The sequence below is a fragment of the Panthera pardus genome, unplaced genomic scaffold, assembly GCF_024362965.1.
Source record: "Panthera pardus isolate Hobbes unplaced genomic scaffold, ASM2436296v1 HiC_scaffold_25, whole genome shotgun sequence".
NCBI classification, from domain to species: domain Eukaryota; kingdom Metazoa; phylum Chordata; class Mammalia; order Carnivora; family Felidae; genus Panthera; species Panthera pardus.
In genome coordinates, this window is record NW_026526821.1 from 82,418,940 (window position 1) to 82,425,199 (window position 6,260).

The 6,260-nt window shown below is 45.1% G+C and overlaps 1 pseudogene; it reads right to left on the reverse strand.

Moving 5' to 3' along the window:
- Positions 1–5,576: 5,576 nt before the first annotated feature.
- LOC109274214 (40S ribosomal protein S25-like) lies at positions 5,577–5,961 on the reverse strand (annotated as a pseudogene).
- Between the last annotated feature and the right edge of the window lie 299 nt (positions 5,962–6,260).

Below are 6,260 nucleotides of genomic sequence, written 5' to 3' on the forward strand. Positions count from 1 at the left end.
CATGATTTAAGTAGTCCGGCCGTGTGTTCATCCAAGCGGGTCGGCGGGTTCCAGTAGAGCAGTCACAGGGGAGATAGATAGAGCGGGTCGGCAGCAGGGTGCTATTTCCAAGGAAGGACTGATTACTCAGGTTAAGTACAGAAATACCCTTTCTGTGATTAAAAAATGCCTTACAACACATTTCTAGTTACTGAGGAAGGAAGTGTATCTTTAAAAAAAATTATCCAGAAATATTTCGACATGAAAAAATGCACAGTACATTATAACTCACAAGTATGAACTCCTCTAACACACCGATTTAACATTAAGCCCTACTGAATTTTTTTTAATTTTAAGGAATAGAACCTTACAGGCATCAGTTGAAGCCCTCTTGTGTTCGCTCTCCATTTCTCTGCCCCATGGGAGGGGCTATGCATCTTTCATTCTATCATAAATAGTTTCAAAGCAGTCAGAGAAATAGAAGCTTGTAAATTAGCGACTAGCATTAAAGCATTCCCTTTAACTTCTTCCTCTTCTTCAGGTCAGCAACGTCGTTATCTTCAACAGGACCATCACCATCAGTTGCAATAAAAATGTCTCCACTACCATAAATTGCGATACAACCTCCTAGATTGTTCTGGAAGGGGTCTGAAATGGCCTTAACAGTTACAACTGAGAAAACTAAGACCCCAACAGGCGACGTGTCTGTATAGTGACACCGCATACTCAGGTGCAGAAGCTGAGAAGGAATAGCGTGTCTCTCCCCAGAATCCCAGCACCCCTGGCACGGATCCTAACATAGGAGAGGCGCTCCACAGCTACCTGTTGCATGACTCCCTCTGTTAGTGAACAAATGAGCAGCTAAATCCTGCCCACCGTGCATATATGGTTTGTGCCCTGAACTTCCGCCTAATCAATGAAAATCTGCTAGGGATTCATCTTGTTACTTAATATAATGAATGGAATGTTTCACAAAACTTCCTAAGTCTAGAAAAGCCTGCTTGGGTTCTTTAAAACACTTCAATTAGGCGGTAGGTTTTCATTTATTTGCAAGAGAAAGTGTTAGCTTTTTTGGTGAGAATCACTCACACACACACACACATACCCCTAAAGAAAGGAAAAAAAAAATTAAAGTTGCCTTGGTGGCTCCATTGGTTAATCACCAATTTTGGCTCAGGTCATGATCTCGCGGTGCTGCCAGCTCAAGAGCCTGGTGCCTGCTTCGGATTCTGTGTCTTCCTCTCTCTCTGCCCCTCCCCCACTCACACTGTTTGTCTCTTTCTCTCTCTCTCTCAAAAATAATAAAAAATAAACATTAAAAAATTTTTAGAAAAGAAAAAAAATTAGAACCTGCAATCAATGTTTAGCATAGTCCAATAAAATGCCCAGCTGCTAGTTGCCCTGGGGTAGTACATCCTATGTATTTATCTATTGTCTACTATGTGCCAGGAAATAAGAATGGATAAATCACAGCTTTACAGGAACATGGAAGAGTGAGTGCACATCTTTCACCTAGTGTGGCATTTATGAGCTTACTGGCTAGGCTGAGAGGCATAGCTTCGGGCTGCAGGAGAGAGACTTAAAAAGCCCTATAGAGATGCCGGTTTATTGGTTGGGATTCAAAGCCAGGTTTCAGTAACACCCAGCTCTAACCCAGCCCAGGTTGCTTCCCAGAGTTCTCAAGGGACAGCATCAATTTCTCCCCAGGAATCCAGGCTGGGCAGAGAGATAACAAGACCACCTGGGGAGGCACCCTTTGCTGTGGCTCTTCGCTGGATGGTCATAATAAGATCCAATGCTGAGTGGGTGTCAGGCACTGTGTTACTCATTGACTCTTTGTAACAAACCTGCGAGGTAGGTACAGATGAGGAAACCAAGGTGCAGAAAGGTTAAATAACTTGCCTAAGCTCACACAGAAGGCAGTAGTGGAGCTGAGGTTCTTTCCCAGGCCAGGGACTCCACAGCTCATCTCTCTTGTTTGTTTGGTTTTTTTTTTTTTTAATGAGTTATAACTTACAGTAAAATTCACTCTTGTTAGTAGTGTACAATTCTTTTTTTTTTGTAATTAAAAAAATTTTTTTAATGTTTTTTTCATTTTTTGAGAGAGAGAGAGAGAGAGAGAGACCGAGCATGAGTAGGGGAGGGGCACACAAAGAGGGAGACACAGAACCCAAAGCAGGCTCCAGGCTCTGAGCTGTCAGCACAGAGCCCGATGCAAGGGTCGAACTCATAAACCGTGAGATCATGACCTGAGCTGAAGTCAGATGCTCAACCGACTGAGCCACCCAGGCTCCCCAGTGGTGTACAACTCCATGAGCGCTGACAAATGCATACAGTTGCATGACCACCACCACAGTAACAGATACAGCGGTTTCATTATCCTCAAAAATATTCTGAGCACCCGGGTGGCACAGTTGGTTAAGTGTCCGACTCCTGATTTTGGCTCAGGTCATGACGCCATGGTTTGTGAGTTCAAGCCCTGCATCAGGCTCTGTGCTGACAGTGCAGAGCCCACCTGGGATTCTCTCTCTCTCTCTCTCTCTCTCTCTCTTTGACCCTCCTCTGCCTGCACTCTGGCTCTCTCACTCTCTCAAAATAAATAAATAAACATTTTTTAAAAATTCCCTTGTGTCCTTTGGTAGTCAGTCTCCTCCCTCCACCCACCTGTAGCCCTGGGCATCCAGGGATCCTTTTTCTGTCTGTTTTGCCTTTTCCAGAATGTCATATAAATGGAATCATGCAGCCTTTTGAGACTCGCTCCTTTCACTTAGCAAAATGCATTTGAGATCTATTCTTCTGTGGTTGCAGACATCTGTTGTTTATTCCTTTGTATTGATGAACACTGTTACATTGTATGGCTGTACCACTGTTTGTTTCCATTCACTAGTTGAAGGGCATTTGGGTGGTGCCCAGTTTGGGGGGATTATGGATAAGTGTGTGTAAACATCTTTGTACAGGTTCTCTGTGAACTAAAGTTTTTCTTTCTCTTTGGTCAATGCCTACGAATGGGCTCACGTAGGCCCGTTCTAACCAGGCTCCAAGGTGCTAAGGACCCTAGATGTGTTCACAGCCCCTCCGTTGGGGGTGAGGGCATAAAGAAAAAAAAAATTTTTTTAGTCTCAACCTTTCAGAAAACTTGGAAGTAATTGTTTTTGTTCTAGTCTTCACATTTTTTAATATAGAAGAAAATGATTTTATAATCATAACAATTAACGTCTCAAGCTAAAAACGTGACGTTTGATCTGTGACAAGTGCTAATACTCTTTTTACTATTTGTAATCTTAATTCTCACACCCCAGCAAAACTCACCCTTCCCCTCTGACGATGCATACATTACTAGGTGTTTCCTATGTCACTCTGAAAGCAATGCTGGTCAGACTGGCATGCAAAGGGGAGATGTAAGTGAGGTTTTTCTTTCCCTCCTCTCTAGAAGTTTCCTCTTTCCTCTCAGGTTTATTTTTAACTCTGATCCATTAACTCTCCTCCACTTCCCTAGTCCCCTTCCTTCTTCTTACCCATCATTTCCTTTGGAAGAGGGATCTGGGTTCTCAAATGGAAGCCTCCTTGCTATATTTGGTTAAAATCCCTATATCGAGTCGAGGGCATCAGCTAAGCCATGTCACCTGACTTTGTGTCCTGATGTGTGGATGTAAGCAGTGTGGCAAGCTTCCCATTTCCAATGGCCCTGCTCTTCCCACTGTTACATGGTGAATCGCTGGCTCTTGCACAAGATGGGTTTTAGTGAATCCACAAAATGAAATGGAACTTAGCGAAAAGAATTTACCTGCCACACCTCTCTTACATAGGTAGAGGATCATTTTCTCCTTCTTTGGGCTGGATGTATTGAGAACTTCTCTCAGAGTTAATGCTGGACTGCTTACACATTCAACACAAGCATAAGCAAGGATAGAGAAAAGCCTCGTTGCTGTGGTCTGTTGGGCTCATTTTCAGAAGCCAAGTGTGATATCTTTTGAGGTTTCTGAGTGCCTGAGCCTGTGTTCTCCTGAAAGCAGCACCTGACAAGAATGCTTCTATGTGAGTTACCTATCTGAGAGTGAGATGGGGAAGGAGGAAGAGCCAATAAGAGGATGTGTTATTGAATTGGCCACCTCCTGAGAAGCTTTCTGAAATGCATCTCAGGAACATCCTGAGGTGAGGAAGAGAAAATGGGGAAACGTTTATGCTTCTGCTCTCAGCCCCCAGTGGGCAAGGGCAGTCCCACAGGCAGCAGAGTGCACCCCTACACTCGCCTGGCCTTTGTGGCAGTGTGGGGAAAGCCACTGATACCATCCCCACGTGGGCCGATTGGCTACACAATGTCATTTCAACAACTGCTGGTGTTAGTTGGGCTTCAGGCTCTTGCGGAGTGAACAGCAAAGCTCTCTGGAACCTCCTAGGACTTGGATCCAGCCTTTGTCTTCCTATAGCCATGGCTGTAAAACTCTAGCTGCCCCAGGTGAGCTGGCGAGAATGGTGGCTGTGGAATTTCTATTTGGAAGGGGCCTGGGGGCAGCCACTGGTTGGGACTTGGTGGCAGATCTTGAAGTTGTGTTTGCATAGCAGACATTGAGTCTACTTAGACTGTATGTTAATTTGGGGGTGGTTGAAGGATAGTGGGGGCTCTTAGTTCCACCAAGGGTGAGGTCCTTTCAGCAAGTTCTGCCCATGGTAGCCCAGAGTCCTCAATGCTTTCCATGCCTGATCTCTACCAAACTGTGCAGAGTCCTTGGCTGGGCGCTTTCCATTTCTCACCCCATGTGCCAATGTGGCCTGCCCACCCCCTCACTGGGGAGAAGGTGAAAGTGAGCAAAGAATCAATCCTCTCCCAGAACAGGAGCTGTAAATGAGGTCTTGGCTGCCAAGCCTTCGGGGAAATACCTTCAATCCCCAAAGTTTGTGACTCCCAGATTCCAGGCAGTGTGATCCAAGCACAACAGTGAGAGCAGGTGGTTATGCAGTGTCCTCTGGTGCCAAGTTTTCAGAGCAGGAGTCGTGGAGGTCACACTTACTCAATCAGCCTTTAGACCTGAAGGAAAGGTGACCTCTTTAGTATGTGGTTTGTATTCCTTTATGCATGTCTTAGCTTGAAAAGCACTTGCAAGTGACCACGTATTCATAATCCTCGGCAATTAAACCTTGGTTTTGCTCCTGGGAAACATCACTATTTCCTCCCCAATTAGCTTTGACTTGGGGGAGGGGGCAGGGCAGAATGATGAAGCAAATTGTCTGGAATTCCCTTGCTTTGTAGCTTTGCTCACATGTCTTTGCCATGTCACTCTCCCTCCCTGTCCCTACTTCTGGCCATCCAGTACCTTGAAGCCCCCCTTCCTGCCAGTTGTCTGTCTGCTCCAGTTCCCGGAGCTCATCTTTGAAAACATAGCACTTTTTTGTTCAACTCACTTGGCCATGCATCGCTTCTGCCTAATGGCAGCTCTAGTCTTGTAATTTATTTTTTCAGGTATTTATTTTTTTCTGCCTTATCTGTGTCTCCCTCACTCCCTGCAGATTATGAGCTCCATGAATTTGCTTGCTTGCTTGCTTGCTTTATTTATTTATTTATTTATTTGCTTATTTTTGATTTAATAAAGTTTTGTCTTTCAAAGTGTACAGTTGGGGGGACGCGTGTATGCGTCTTCACCAGCAGCCGGTGCATCTCTGTCCTTGGTATTTCTGGTGTAAATGACATGAGCTCTGTGCTTTGAAACCCGTTAGGTAAGTCCTTTACTAAGGAGCTCCTGAAGGGCTGCCCTGGCCCCGGGAACCCTGAATCTCCAGTCTCTCCAAGACAACAGCTGGGGTTATAAGCTTATAGTTGGGAACTTCCTTAAGGAGTTGGTCATATGTCGTTTTGTCAGACAAGACCGGGTCATTGAGCTTGTCCCGAACTTTGCCTCTGGACCAATTCTTCCTTTTGGCCTTGCTTCCAGATTTGTTCACTGGGTCTTTGTCTTTCTTGGGCGACTTTCCAGCCTCTTTCTTCATGTTGTCCCTGTAGCATAGTGAAGCTCGGAGAACAGCTGCCCTCACTGCAGGCTCACTAAGATGTCGGACAAAAAAGCCCCTTGAATTTGCTTTGCATTTCTCTGTAACCTGCACAGGGCCTCATCCAGTGCCTTGGACAGAGAGTAATCAATAAATGCTCCTTGAGTCAATAAGTGAATAGAAAAAAGACTCATGGAAATTTGGAGAAGGACACTCTGATGTCCTCTATCTCCACTCGAGAAATTAGCTGGTCCTGAGCCCTTTGGACCAATGCTTGCAGGGATTGCCTGCTGGCATCT